General features: G+C 41.8%; 1 pseudogene; it reads left to right on the forward strand.

Moving 5' to 3' along the window:
* The first annotated feature begins 472 nt into the window (after nucleotides 1-472).
* LOC132437639 (thioredoxin-like protein 1 pseudogene) overlaps nucleotides 473-16,344 on the forward strand; it is a 43,177-nt pseudogene continuing 27,305 nt past the window's right edge.

Raw genomic sequence — 16,344 nt, forward strand, 5'->3', positions numbered from 1 at the left:
TCCAGAAGAGTGAAACATGTATGGAACAGAGCCACCCTGGCAAATCAGCGAACCTGTGAGCATGACAATGCATGTTTATTATTAGCCATTGAGATTTGGGTTGCTTTGTTACATAGTATGGCTCAGTTATAGTTGACTGGTAAACGAGCTACCAGCCAAGAGGGAGCAAGGAAGGCTCTGAGAGTCTTGGCCACAGCAGGTGAAGTTTTCCGCAGGGGTGGCAGAATTTGTAGCATCATCATTGCAGCCATTCCTTATCCCTCCTTCCTTGCTTTCTGTAATTACAGCATCTAAAAAGTGAAATGCCCAAGTTTCCAGAATGTTTTACCACTGGGCCATCTGAGCCAGTTCTAGTCAACGACATAGAAGTAGAGATTGGCAGGGGACTCCTAAGAAAACTTTTGCTGTTTGAACACAAGAGAGACTTCCGGTACCGCCCTCCTCCCTCCTTCCTGCCTCGGAGGCAGTCGCGATGCCTGAGTCCATAGCAGCCAACTTGCAACCAGGAGGTGAGCAGCATGAGGTTGAAAAACCAACAGCTTGAGGAAGGCAGGAAGAAGATGAAAAAATCCTGGGTGCTTGGTGAGATTGCTGAATAGCTGAACCAGCAGCAACCAATGCCTATCTCTGGTTTTCTTTTAACGTGAGATACAATCAGTGTCCCTTTTGTTTAGACCCCTGTTAGATGGGGTTCTGATATCTAAAGTGAAATGCATTCCCCGATGATATGCCTATTTTCTGGTTGGACTCGGGTCTGGCCCAGTCTGCCTACATCAGAAAGATGATGCTGCTTCCTCACTGGGTATTGGAGGAGCTGAGATAGAAGGAAACTCCAAAGGTTTCGTAACCATTGTGGGTAAGGAAAGGGAAGCAGCAGTCTTAGCTTTTGACATCAGATAGGAGTCCCCTAGGAACTGAGACAGGGGAAGCTTTGATTACTTCTCTCTCTGTCTTGACCCATTTGATCCATTAAAATCCAACCCACCCATCGTTCTTAGCCTGTTCCATGAAGCTTTCTCGAATTCCATCCAGAATGACTCACTACTTTCTCTGAATTCCTCAAGTTGGTTGTTTGCTTGTTTATTTCAGCCTATGTGTGCCCCTCAGTTGACACATCACACTTGGCTCTGCATGAGTCCAGCTGTGTATGTGTCTTATCTTCCCTACAAGGATAGTGTCTTAGTAGCCCCTGCCGAATCTCTTGTAGAACCTAGTAGACACTGGTCGGCATGCATCAGGCCTTTAGAACTAGTGGTAACTATGAATCAAATAAAATGTGTATGAACTTGCTTTATAGCAAGCCTAGCATCACATCCAGGTTTGTGTGTGTATCTGGAAACCTAATTAGGGATTGGCAGCAAAAACAGTTCGGTTTAGAATACCCTCTACTATAGAGGAAGCAGATTAAGAAAGAAATGAGGGGACAAAAGAGAGGAGAAATAAAGAACAATCCAAAGTCACCTCCGAAGAGACCAGAGTCTGTATAATTTATTCCCTCTTGGGAATGTTCCTATCAGAAGTTCTGATGACAAAGAGTCAGCAACCTGGCATGGTTTTGCATTTCTATCCTGTGCCTTAAAATATATGTTGGATCGTTTAGACTTTTTAGCGTCCACTTTAGTTAAAAAGAAGAGGGAAACTTTAATCTGGGCAGTGCCTGAACTCATAGTTAAGAAGTGGGGTGGTACGGTCTCGGACTAGGTTCCCCAGAAGCAGGGCAAATGGCTTATGTGGGAAGTGATTCCAGGAAACACGGGGGAGATTGTGGAAATGGCGGTGATGGGAAGGAAGCGAACATGGGTGGGTTAATGAGTAAGTTACACCTGTGTGTACCTGGATCTTGGTCCTGGCAGGGAGCTCTGTGTAGATCCCACCTCCAAATTGTTCCACTATGTAAAAAAAGTCACTAAACCAGTGTTGGAAGAAAATATTATTTTTATAAAAGGCTTTGGTTGGTAGGCTTGGAGTTACTTTTTTGGGTTCCTTATAATTGTCTAAACTTTACGTATTTTCCATGATGAACATGCATCACTTTTATAAGTTCCTCACAAAATCTTTGAGAAAACATGTCACTCATTACCAATAATGATTCCAAAATGATTTTGCTGACTTGACCCATCTGAGTCTCTGCTGTTAACTTCTGTTTAGCTCAAGGGTACCAGCTCCCAGGAGGTTAGCATCCTCAGCTCTGTCCTCCTCATTCCCCAAGATGTCCATGTCACACTCCCTCCCACCAGTATGCATTCATTCTTTTAAGAAAATATAGAGGCCCCGCTGTGTGCCGGGCACTGCCCTAGGCACTAAACAAAACCAGACATTGTCTCAGCCCTCATGGAAGGAACTGAGTAATAAAATAAAGCAAAATTTAAAGATTCTGTCTTTCAGAAGCACTGTGCAGGAGTGTTTTTTTGTGGGAATTCTATGAGGTCCCAGTTCTCCGGGAAACTATAGTAGGAGATTTAGATCCAACGGGGAAGCTGCCCTTAGGAAGTGAGGTTGAACCTAAGATCTGAAGGGTGCAGAGGAGTTAACCGGGCAAATGTTAATTGCATTTCTAATGTGCGCATGGGGTCATCACGTTGGGGTCTTGGGACGCTACGTTCAAACCTCTGTCCTCAAAGACATAGCCATCTAATTGTCAGCCTACAATCAAGTTTCCTAAAATAACAGAGAGAAAAAAAACCAAAACAAAACATTGTTGGATCAAGTCCCCCAGTGTCTATAGGAACATGTGAGAGTTCAAAGGAAGAGGCAATCAATAAGGCGAAGTAGACAGGAAAGCCGCTTTGGAGGAAATGTAGCTTGGGTTCAGGTTTTATGCCAGCAACAAGGAAAGGTTCCCACGGAAGGGGAACAGCACACACAAATGCTCAGAGAGCTCCATGTCAGGGATCCTTCTATTGAATGGTGAGATGACCAGCAAGATGAGAGTATCAGATAGGTATTAAGTGGAAGAGATGGCCTGTCCTTGGAAGCCGGGTAAAGATTCTTGGACTTGATGTGATGGGAACTAAGGAGCAAAGACTGCCAAAAGGCAGGCATTACCTACAGGAGGATTGATGCCGCTGACTTTACCCCTGGGAAGGAGGGGAGCCAGAGGGGCTGGCCACAGTGATCCAGACAGCAAGAGAGAGTCTGACAAGGAGGACCTTCTTCCTTGTATCCATGGTAAACTAGGATTTTAGAGGTTCACGGAATTTTTAGCTTCTGAAAAAGAAATTTCTATTAGAAAGGGAAGCATCATTATATTACTTGATAGAATTGGTCTCATCTCATTTATTTTATCCATCTTTCTCTTACAACCGAGGAAATATACTGAAGCCCAGCCAATTTCTTTCCTTTCCCAGAAGCTCTCCACAGGAAGGAGACCATATTTGCAAGTCATCTGGGACTCAGCCCTCCTGGAGCACACCCATGGAGTGGGAGACCCCACTCCTGCTCTAAGGAACACCTCTTCCTGATCTGTAACCTTCCCAACTCACAAAAGTTGCTGCCAGGGGCTTCCCTGGTGGCTCAGTGGTTGAGAGTCCGCCTGCCGATGCAGGGGACACGGGTTCGTGCCCCGGTCCGGGAAGGTCCCACATGCCGCGGAGCGGCTGGGCCCATGAGCCATGGCCGCTGAGCCTGCGCGTCCGGAGCCTGTGCTCCGCAACGGGAGAGGCCACAACAGTGAGAGGCCCGCGTACCGGAAAAAAAAAAAAAAAAAAGTTGCTGCCAGCCGTGGTGGGGTGGGAGCGAGGGCAGGAAGTATATGTCATGCTGACAAAGGGTCTTCATTGCTGGAGGGGGCTGCAGAGGCATAAGGGCGGGGCTGAGGGATCTCTTCCCTAGCAGAGGCTGGTGGACCAAGTGGTGCCCATTCTGCCCCATTGCTTCCCATGACCAGCAGTTCCTCTGGCTAGATCATACCTTTTTAGGCCATTTTCTACCATGTCCCCCTACTGAGATAGCCCCTCCTGTGTTCTAGATCTCTCCAGGAAAGGTGAGTTTCTAAGTTCTACGGTGTTTTGTCTTAGTGAACACTTAAAGGGCCTTTTGAGCAACAGTAGAGGAATCAGCTTTACCCCTGCTTCAGCGCACACTGTAAATTCCCAATCAGGACAGCGCTAGAATTTTCTATACGGGACACATTAACAGGTGGCAATCTGGAACTTCGTTCAAAACTCTATTTGCCTACAAACATGCTGTTTGTATTTTGATTTTATGTTTACTGGGGCAGCACATGGAAGTAATGGGGTACGACGGTCCACAGCTTCCAAGCTTGTTCCTGATACCACCCCTGAGCCCTACAACTAGGCTTCTTTTCAGTTACAGACTCTCATACCCTCATCTGTACTTTCACACCAAGGACAGACAGAGACTTGCATGCAGAAATCATTTACAGTGAATAAATTGGTCAATTAATTATCTAACTTCCCTACAGAGCTGGCTACTGCCTTCTCGTGGGAAGGTGAACACCTGCTGAGAAGGTTCTCAGGAATCAGCTTATGCCCAAACACCCCACCCAGAACAGACCTTTCAGCTCCCTCCCTGGGGCTTCTCTCAGAAACAGGAGTTTTTCTGGATCTCTGACGCCCTCTAGTGGCTGTCTCAGGCTGTAATCCTGCCTAAAGTCGGCAGCCGTTCCACCTCCTCCTAAAAATACGACCAGCCCTGAATTTAAAAAGAAAGGAAGAAAAAACACATATCCTTTCTTCTGCTTCTCCTAAGTGCAAAAAAGAAAATTTAGGGATGTCTAGTTTCTGACACCGTCAAGGTTCACCTGGCCTCTTAACATTGCCCTGGTTGGTTTGTGTTTTAAAACTTTGATAGCATCTTGCTGCCTGCTCTGTACCCCAAATGGCTTTCCCCTTGCCCCCAATATATACTTTATTTCGTCTTTATGTTTGTTTCAGAGCATCACTGAGTGTCTTTTTCTCAAAAAAAAAAAAGAAAAGAAAAGAAAGAAAGAAACACAGGAATGGCTTAACTGTATCCTTTAAGTTGAGGAGGGCAGATTTCCCTGCCCGACACACCAAGGTGCCCTCGCAAAGCCTCTGCGTGATTCCAGGCTCCAGGGGCATCACAGTGAGCCTTGGCAGGACCAGGGATGCTGCTGTCTTTTTTGACTTTGGTAGGTAGGTGTGGTTTGAAATTGGCTACATTGGTCATTTTTATGAATCGATTTTTACAAACCCATGGGAAGTGTTCCTAATATAAATAGCCTGCGTTATTCTTGTATCACCTTCATCTGACCCCTAGGAGCGCTAAAGAAAAGCCCATCACACTTACCTGGCCTTCAGCCCGAAGCAGACAAATAAGCCACTGGCCAGGATGAGACTGGAGGAGGAGACAGCACATCTGCTGCCACTTCTATTCCCTTGGCTGAAAGGAAAAGACGAATATTTGCTGGGCTTGTTCTGTGTACTGACCATTAAGTATCTCATCTAGTGGGGCAGGTATGACCATCTCCATTTTACAGACGAGGACATTGAGACACAGAGTTAAATGGTTTTCCCAAGATCACATAACTATGTAAGAGGCAAGGTTAAGATTCAAACCCGGTTCTGACTCTCTTTAAGGCCCACTCTTTACCCAACTCTTGCCTCTTATCTTACTTAGCTTTGGGTTTCAGGTCCTTGCCTCAGAGTCTATGTGAATGGTGCCTTCTGGAGTTGAGCAGTGTGCAGCCTGCAGGTCTGTCCAGAGTGGCTCAAATTTGGATTGGCTTGAAACCCTCCCATGACCAGATTCTAAGCCTGGCCTGAAAACTAGAGTCTTGCTGCTCAAAGTGTGGTCCCCAAAACTGCAGCATCAACGATACCTGGGAGTTTCTTAGAAATGCAAATTAGTGACCCCCACCCCAGACCGAGTGAATCACAAACTTCAAGGTTTGAGATTAGAAATGTATACCCAGCTCTTCTCAGCTTTGATGTGCACTCAGATCACCTGGGGGTCTTGTTGAATGCAGATTCTGATTCAGGAAGGCTGAGGAGATGGTGCTGAGCTTCCGCTTCTCTAACCAGCTCCCAGGCAATGCCAACACTGTGAGCTACATTTGGAATAACATGCCCCTAGATCAATAATTCTCAAACTTGCGTCTGCATTCAAATCACCTGGAGGGTTGGTAAAACAGATTACTGGGGCCCCATCCCAAGAAATTCTGATTCAGAGAGTCTGGGATGGGGCCCAAGAATTTTCTTTTTTAACAAGTTCCCTGGTGATGCTGGTATAGGGACCCTATAGAGAACCACCATTCTAGCCTATAAGAACTTCCTTCAGTTAGACAATTAACCCCATGCCTTTTGGCTTTGCATTTTCATGAGGCCCTACTTAGTCCTCAAATCCTGGCATCCTGGCATCTTTTTTTTTTTTTTCATCCTGGCATCTTAGAGCTGAAAATAACTTCATAGACCAAAGGCAAAGCCAGGATGAAGCAGCCAGACTTACTCTATTCAATGTTGTTCCTCTGCATCCTGCTGGCTCTGAAGCTCCATAAATTTTCCAGCGTCTAGCAATTACAGTGTTTATGGTGAGCTCTGCATTTCAGGCCAGTTTTGTAAGCACTTGAATCCCTATCAGACACATATGTCATTGGCAAAATCCATAAAAACTCAGGGCCCTCCTACCTCACAGCTCTGTGAAAAGAGGGCTTTGGAAAAAACCAGCAGCCAGGCTGGCAGCCATGGTGGAGAGAAAACACAGCAGCTAGCAGGCAAACCCAGACAAGGTGATTCAGCACAGAGGCCCTGGAACAAAGTAATAAACCAGGATACTGACGGCTACTGGCACTCACATTCTGCGGGGCAACCCTGAGAAGGTCATTTACTCTCTGTGCCAGAGAAGATGCTTTTCCTTAAGGTAAACAATACTCTCATTCAAGGAAATACATGCAAGAGGTGGTCTCATATAAGGACTTAGATCAGTTAGTTTCTGTTATCTGACGAATCACCCAATACTTAGAACAACCATTTATTAATGCTCATGAATATTTGAGAAAAAGTAGTACTGTATATTTTCTTGAAGCCTAGGCTTGGAACTGGCATGCCATCACTTCCACCACATTCTATTGGCCAAAGCAAGACCCAAGACCAGTCCACTGCTGGATAGGAGAAGCTGTAACATCACATAGTAAAGATGTAGAGGAAGGTGGAGTTTATGGCCATTTTGCAATCTACCACAGAAGAGTTTTCTGAGTTTGGGAGACCCTGAGACAAAGATTCCAAAGCCAGTGGTTTCAATGGTTACTTGGAAAGTGAAGGAAATACTGGTAGGGGCGTAGGGTTTGAGACCCAGAGGAAAGCATCTGGTGAAGTGTGCGTAACCCGGCCAGCCAGCATTCTCATAGATGGAGCTGAATTCCACTGGAAAACTCTGGGAGTGTTGGACACATGCCTTTTTGTTATCCTACCTGAGAGAAGGAGCTCAGATATCTATACATCAATTCCTAGCAGTCATTTGTTGAGGACTGCTCCTAGGGCACACGGGTTCCCCGTTACTTCAGCCTCCCAGACTGGGCAGAGTGGTCCCAGAGGTATGCAGGTCCTGGTAGCTGTGCACCGAAGATGTAAGTGTAGGGAGATATAGGGACACCAACAGTAACTCCTGCAGTGCAATGGTGATTAAAAAAAAGAAGAAAAAAACCCCTCAAGCTTTGGTTTTAAGTTCTTCTGGTAATAACATCTTTTCTTCCCTGTTTTAAAGTCTATTTGCTTTATTGAGGTGACGCCTCATTTCTTTTTCTGGCTTGGTTGGAACACTAGATAGAGTCATATCAAGTTGTCCTGCAGCTCCAGAAACAAAATGGAACTGAACAATTCACAGCATGAGTTGAGAACAAAGAGTCGTGTCTGCTGTAGCAGTGGTGGACCACTTCAGCTCTACCAAGAACATCACTCTGTCTGAACTTGCCCTGTGCAGCAACGTCACAAACCATGGGGGGCCAAAGCACAAAGGGCAGGCAGAGGTCACTGACATTTTCTAAGGTATGGGATTCCCAAAATCCCTGTAAGGAAGCAGTAGGGAGAATGAAACTTTCTACCCCCAGAAAGGTCTTTGAACTGTATGAAAAATGGGCTGAAAGGAAAAACACTAAACTTATAGTAGAGATTTATTTTGGGAGGCGGGAGTGGAGAGGGGATAGTAAATGATGTTGAAAGTGAGGGTTCAAGTTATTTAACATTTTATTTTAAATATTTACCACAAATGAGACAAAATGTCAGCATTGACCAATTCTTTGTAATAGATACTAGGTAGTTGCCATATCATCATCTCCTTTACTTTTTCTTAAATTTCAAAAAAGTGTGTTGGGGGCAAGGTGGGGTGGGGGCAGAGGATGTTCTCCTGTAATTAGCAAGGTCTGGTAGGCTTATAGAAGTAACACTGATCTGTTTCTTGAGTAACATTTGATAAATACTTTCCCTTACTGAACCTTCATTTCCTTGTTCATAAAATGAAGATAATAATAGTAGCAACATCAGGGGCTAAGCCTCAGATGATATACCCTACTGCCCAGCGTGGTACCCCAAAGGAAATGGTCCCTCAGAAAATGCTCACTGCTCCCTTTATCCCTCCCCTGATGCGCCGCATGGATTAGGATCCCCTCACATGGAGTCAAACAAGACAATTGGCTAGTTACCTAGATAAGGCTAGAAACAGAAACATCTTAAATAAAGCCTTATCCTGACTCCTCTGAGTCCAGGGACAGCGTTGGTCTAAGAAAAAAGAAAAAGAAAACCCTTGCGGGAATGGCTAGAGAGAGACAACCCCCGCTTGTGGAGACAGGGATTCTGGAATTTAGCAATAAGTATTTTCTAAATTTTCTCAAGTCTTTAAAATCTTCTACCTTGAAGGGGCACTAACCTAGCTCTAGAACAGACCTAGGTGCCTTGGTAGGACTTGTAAAGAGATATTTCTCCTTTGAGTGTAATGAGGATTCTTGATTTTTTTATACAAATTAGAGAAAGCCCATAGCCAGCCTTAACAACACAGAATACCATGAGGAGAAGAGAGAGAGAGGGACATAATGGGCCAGTAAGAGTGGAAGATATGGAATGTGATCTATTAAATGAGGAGTCAGAGCCTGACCTCTAGGAGAGAAGGCTTCTCTGGCCTCTCTGCATCTTGCCTGGGAAGCTGAGGGAAGTCTTAGAAGGGAATGCAGCATTCCTCGGAATCTTGTTTTATCTGGGATTCTCTGAATCTGGAAAAGATTGTCCTTAAGCACAGACTGAGAAGCCATTGGTCTGGGCTTGCTCTGTGCAAGGGTTACAAATAATCTCAGTCTTCTCTACACTTCAGGGTCTGCAGGAGGGGTGTGTATGTGTGTGTGTGTGTTGTGTACCATCCCATCCATTCTGTATCAGTCACCTATTACCACAACAGTGCTGCATAATAAACCATCCCAAAATTAGTGACTTGAAACAATAACTGTTTCTTTAGCTCATGAAGCTGAGGCTTGCAATTGGGACTGAGTTGAGCTGGGATGTTCTGGTTTCAGTTGGGCAGACACTCTCTAAAAAGAAAGAAAATGCTAAAAGAAGAAACCCTAGAACATCAAAAACAAGGAAATACAGTAACCAAAATTATGAGTAAAGACAATAGAATTGCCTTTTATTCTTGAGACTTCTAAATTATATTTGATGGTTGAAGAAAAAATTATAACATTGTCTGATGTGGTTATCAAAGTAAGTAGAGGAAATGTTTAAGAAAACTATATTATGAACAGGAGGATAAATGGACATGAAGAGAGGTAAGTTCGTCTACACTTCATTCAAATGGGTAAAATGATGACAACAGTAGACTGTGATAAGTTATATATATACCTAGAGCAACCAGTAGAAAAAAACTACACAAAGAGATACACTGTTGATGAACACTACAGATAATTCAAATGCAATTCTAAAAAAAAAGTTTAAGTAACTCATATGAAGGCAAAAAATAAATCATAAATGGAAAACAGAGAATAAACAAAAGAAAAATAAAATGGCAAACTTAGTCCCTAATATATCAATAAGTACATTAAATTTAAATGATCTAAATATACCAGTTAAAAGACCTTGGCAGAGTGAATTAAAAAACATAATCCAAATGTATATCATCTACAAGAAACTCACTTAAAATATAACAGTACATACAAGTTGAAAGTAAAATGATGGAAAGAGATATATCATGCAAACAATAATCAAAGGAAAGCAGGAGTGGCTAATGAATGACAGACAAAGTAGAATTCAGAGCAAAGAAAATTACCAGAGTCAGAGAGAGAGATTATATACTGATGAGAGGGTCAATCCACAAAGACATAGCAATGCTCAGTGTGTATCCACAAGGCAACAGAGATGCAAAATATGTGAAGCAAACCTGATAAAAGTGAAAGAAGTATAATCCACAATTATAATTTCAGACTCCAACACCTCTCTTTTAATATTTGATAGAACAACTAGACACAAAAATTGGCAAAGATACATGAGAGTTCAACCACACCATCAACCAACAAGATCTAATCAACATCTATAGAAGCATCCTCCCAACAATAGCAGAGTACACGTTCTTTTCAAGTGCCCACAGAACATAGAGAGACCATTTCCTGGGTCATAAAACAAACCTCAACAAATTTAAAAGAATTGAAATCATACGCAGTGTGTTCTAACACAATGGAATCAACCTAGAAATCAAGTCACTCTCCTTGTTCAAATTTATTTGTAAAATGAAATTGACAAAACCTGCCACAGTTACCTCCCAGAGTTGATAGTAGAGGTAAATTAACATTAACTGAAGAAGAAACTTTACAAATATAAGAACCAAGTCTATATATAAATATTAGGCATTTGAAATCTTTCATTATATAAATAGATGCCTCAAAGTCCATCTCTCCTGGTAGTTCAGCAACATAATTACCTCACTAAGACTAACAGCTAATTTCATTTTCATCATCAGTCTTTAATCCCAGTAATATAATCAAAGAACGATATTGGACAAGAGAAGAGAAAAAACTGATCTCTTTTCCAGTCCTATAACTCACTCAAGAGCCAGGAATATGCCAACAGTTTCCCCTCCTGCTGCAAAGGATATTGTCAAATAACCTCTCCTAGTCTGTGTCATAGAGCACAGACCACTTTAAGATATTTTAATATCTTTTACTATTTTGGTTTGAAGAGATTGCACAGAGTTTATTCCCTGGCGTTTATGTGAGAGGAAAACCATTTGACTATTTATAGCCTAAGGAGACAGAAAGGATAAAGCACATTTTGGTTATCATTGCTTTGGGGACAGAGGGTAGGGATTATTTAATCTATTGGAAGCATTTGGAACTACTGGGAGGCTTTATGCAGCAATTAACTTTCAGTTATTCAAATAACTGGATGAGTTTCAATTATTTCTAAACTAGCTTTTCCAATGAAAGGATGTATAAGCTCATTTAACAGGAAATTTGATAGGAGTTTGTTGATCCAGAATCTCAATATTGTTATCTGGAGCTTAGGTTCTCTACAGTCCTTGGCTTTACTATTCATTCACATGGTTGGTTTCATTTTTTTAAGTTGTCCAAGGGACAATGGTGGATTCATCTGCCTTCATTCAATTATGGAAAGAGAGAATAGCTTGCTCTTAAAAGCAAGGCAGAACTTCCGCAGATGACACCAACAGCCCTCTCATCACATGTCATTGGCCAGAACTGGGTCACATGACTTTTCACAACCAATCACAGACAAGGGGGGGTGAGATAACCCTTAATACAATCAGATTCACTCCTGAAGCTGATGGGATTCCTCTAAGTCATATGGGCTACACGAGGATGGGGCATCTGAAAAAGAGAGTTTCTGTTAGGAAGGAAAAAGGAGATAATGGGTGCTGTGTGGGCAGCTGGCACTCAGTAACTCTAAGTATGTTTCTAGGAGGAGAAAACTCAAACAGACTATAACAATGAAGTGACCTGATTGTCTCACTGAACTGAAGGAGGCCACAGCTGGCAAGGCTTGATCCAGCAGATCAAATAATGCCATCAGGACCTGGCTTCCCCCTCTCTCTGCGCTCTGCAGTACTGGCCCCTTCCTCCACATAGTGGTCTCCTGCCCATGAAAAGCTACTGCAGATTTGAAGCTTGAATTGCTCAACATGGTGGGTTGGGGGAGGGGTGGAAGAAAGAAACCAATTCTAATAGTTCCAGTAGAAGACTCTTCCTTTTGCCAGAATACTCAAAAAATAGCTCTTCATATCTCATTGGCTTTGATGGGGACATGCACCCAACCTAAACCAATTACTGTGGCCCTGCAGTGGAATAGTTTGTCTAGTTTAATTCCAATCATAATCTCTGTGTGTAAGGGTGGGCCAACAGCAGTAAACAACAACAACAACAGCAATAACAAAAAACACGCACTAAATCCATTGGTTTAACCCAGTAAGATTTATTTCTTGCATTCATTCAGTGTGGGTGGACAGAGTGACTCTAATCCACACAGTTATTCAGGAACCCATGTTCCTTTTAAATGCAGCTTTGCCCTGGACATCAGAGCGGATGTGAAAAATAAATGAAGAGATGGAGAGAGAGACATGCTCTTGCTCCTCATTTGGCATCCACAGCCATGACAGAAATGTGACTTCATTCACTCCTGCGTTATGACCACTTTGTCTTAATTCAGCCAAAGGGACTAAATGACATATTTCTGAGAACTCTGATGCTAAATGGTGAAAATATAGGGTAGGGTTTGACTTTTCTAATTTTGAATCTTTCTTCAAACTAACTGTGAAGCTTTATGTAAGTCAAAGTCTTGGGCCCTTGTTTCCTTATTTCTGAAAGGAAATAAAGTTGTGTAACCTTGGGCAAGTTACCTTATTTCTGTGTCAGCTTCCTCATCTGTAAACCCCTCATTTGTAGTCAATACTACTTTACTCATAAGGTTGTATATGAGTCTTCTAGGGCTGCCATAACAAAGTATCACAGAGTGGGTGGCTTAAGCAACGCAAATGTATTTCTCAATTTATGGAGCCTAGACATCTGAGATCAAGGTGTCTGCAGGGTTGTTCCTCCTTGGTTTGAAGATGACCATCCTCTCTCTGTGTCTTTACATGGTCTTTACTCTGTGCATGTCTGTGTCCTTGATTGCCTCTTCTTATGAGGATACCAGTCATATTGGATTAGAGCTTATCCTAATGACCTAATTTTATCTCTTTAAAGACCCTATCTCCAACTACAGACATTCTGAAACTGGAGGATAGGATTTCAACATGTAAATGTGGGGGAGGGAGACACAATTCAACCCATCATAAGTTGATATGAGGCTTAAATAATTTAGTACATGTTAGGGCTTAAATCTATATAGTAGGTATATGCACTTAACATGAGCTATAACAATTATCTTACTTTTTTACAGTAGTAGCAATACATGTAGTAGCAGTGGTATTTGAAGTAGTATTAGCATCCCTAGACGCAATACAGAAAAGGGAAAACGGCTCACTACAAAGGAAAGGGAAAGATACACTTTATTTATTTATTTTAACATCTTTTTGGAGTGTAATTGCTTTACAATGGTGTGTTAGTTTCTGCTTTATAACAAAGTGAATCAGTTATACATATACATATGTCCACATATCTCTTGCATCTCCCTCCCTCCCATCCTCCCTATCTCACCCCTCTAGGTGGCCACAAAGCACCGAGCTGATCTCCCTGTGCTATGTGGCTACTTCCCACTAGCTATCTATTTTACATTTGGTACTGTATATAAGTCCATGACACTCTCTCACTTTGTCCCAGCTTACCCTTCCCCCTCCCTGTATCCTCAAGTCCATTCTCTAGTAGGTCTGTATCTTTATTCCCATCTTGCCCCTACGTTCTTCATGACCTTTTTTTTACATTCCATATACATGTGTTAGCATACGGTATTTGTTTTTCTCTTTCCGACTTACTTCACTCTGTATGATAGTCTCTAGGTCCAACCACCTCACTACAAATAACTCAGTTTCGTTCCTTTTTATGGCTGAGTAATATTGCATTGTATATATGTGCCACATCGTCTTTACCCATTCATCTGTTAATGGACACTTCAGTTGCTTCCACGTCCTGGCTATTGTAAGTAGAGCTGCAATGAACATTTTGGTACATGACTCTTTTTGAATTATGGTTTCCTCAGGGTATATGCCCGGTAGAGGGATTGCTGGGTTGCATGGTAGTTCTATTTTTCGTTTTTTAAGGAAACTCCATACTGTTCTCCATAGTGGCTGTATCAATTTGCATTCCCACCAACAGTGCAAGAGGGCCCTTTTCTCCACACCCTCTCCAGCATTTATTGTTTCTAGATTTTTTGATGATGGCCATTCCGACAGGTGTGAGATGATATCTCATTGTAGTTTTGATTTGCATTTCTCTAATGATTAATGATGTGGAGCATTCTTTCATGTGTTTGTTGGCAATCTGTATATCTTCTTTGGAGAAATGTCTATTTAGGTCTTCTGCCCATTTTTGGATTGGGTTGTTTGTTTTTTTAATGTTGAGCTGCATGAGCTGCTTGTAAATTTTGGAGATTAAACCTTTGTCAGTTGATTCGTTTGCAAATATTTTCTCCCATTTTCAGGACTGTCTTTTCATCTTCTTTCTGGTTTCCTTTGCTGTGCAAAAGCTTTGAAGTTTCATTAGGTCCCATTTGTTTATTTTTGTTTTTATTTCCATTTCTCTAGGAGGGGGGTCAAAAAGGATCTTGCTGTGATTTATGTCATAGAGTGTTCTACCTAGGTTTTCCTCTAAGAGTTTGATGGTCTCTGGCCTTACATTTAGGTCTTTAATCCATTTTGAGTTTATTTTTGTGTATGGTGTTAGGGAGTGTTCTAATTTCATTCTTTTACATGTAGCGGTCCAGTTTTCACAGCACCACTTATTGAAGAGGCTGTTTTTTCTCCACTGTATATTCTTGCCTCCTTTATCAAAGATAAGTTGACCATATGTGTGTGGGTTTATCTCTGGGCTTTCTAACCTGTTCCACTGATCTATATTTCTGTTTTTGTGCCAGTACCGTACTGTCTTGATTACTGTAGCTTTGTAGTATAGTTTGAAGTCAGGGAGCCTGATTCCTCCAGCTCCATTTTTCTTTCTCAAGATTGCTTTGACTATTCAGGGTCTTCTGTGTTTCCATACAAATTGTGAAATGTTTTGTTCTATTTGTGTGAAAAATACCAGTGGTAGTTTGATAGGGATTGCATTGAATCTGTAGATTGCTTTGGGTAGTAAAGTCATTTTCACAATGTTGATTCTTCCACTCCAAGAACATGGTATATCTCTCCATTGATTTGTATAATCTTTAATTACTTTCATCAGTGTCTTATAATTTTCTGCTTACAGGTCTTTTGTCTCCTTAGGTAGGTTTATACCTAGATATATTATTCTTTTTGTTGCAATGGTCAATGGGAGTATTTTCTTAATTTCACTTTCAGATTTTTCATCATTACTGTATAGGAATGCAAGAGATTTCTGTGCATTAATTTTGTATCCTGCTACTTTACCAAATTCATTGATTAGCTCTAGTAGTTTTCTGGTAGCATCTTCAGGATTCTCTATGTATAGTATCATGTCATCTGCAAACAGTGACAGTTTTATTTCTTCTTTTCCAATTTGGATTCCTTTTATTTTTTTTCTTCTCTGATTGCTGTGGCTAAAACTTCCAAAACTATGTTGAATAATAGTAGTGAGAGTGGCAGCCTTGTCTTGTTCCTCATCTTCGTAGAAATGTTTTCAGTTTTTCACCATTGAGGACGATATTGGCTGTGGGGTTGTCATTTATGGCCTTTATCATGTTGAGGAAAGTTCCCTCTATGCCTACTTTCTGTAGAGATTTTATTATAAATGGGTGTTGAATTTTGTCAGAAGCATTCTCTGCATCTATTGAGATGATCATATGGTTTTTCTCCTTCAATTTGTTAACATGGTGTATCACATTGATTGATTTGCATATATTGAAGAATTCTTGCATTCCTGGGATAAACCCCACTTGATCATGGTGTATTATCCCTTTCATGTGCTGTTGGATTCTGTTTGCTAGTATTTTGTTGAGGAGTTTTACATCTATGTTCATCAGTGATATTGGCCTGTAGTTTTCTGTCTTTGTGGCATCTTTGTCTGGTTTTGATATCAGAGTGATGGTGGTCTCATAGAATGAGTTTGGGAGTGTTCTTCCCTCTGCTATATTTTGGAAGAGTTTGAGAAGGATAGGTGTTATCTCTTCTCTAAATGTTTGATAGAATTCACCTGTGAAGCCACCTGGTCCTGGGCTTTTATTTGTTGGAAGATTTTTAATCACAGTTTCAATTTCAGTGCTTGTGATTGGTCTGTTCATATTTTCTATTTCTTCCTGGTTCTGTCTCAGAAGGTTGTGCATTTCTAAG

This window comes from Delphinus delphis, chromosome 15 (genome assembly GCF_949987515.2).
Source record: "Delphinus delphis chromosome 15, mDelDel1.2, whole genome shotgun sequence".
NCBI lineage: Eukaryota > Metazoa > Chordata > Mammalia > Artiodactyla > Delphinidae > Delphinus > Delphinus delphis.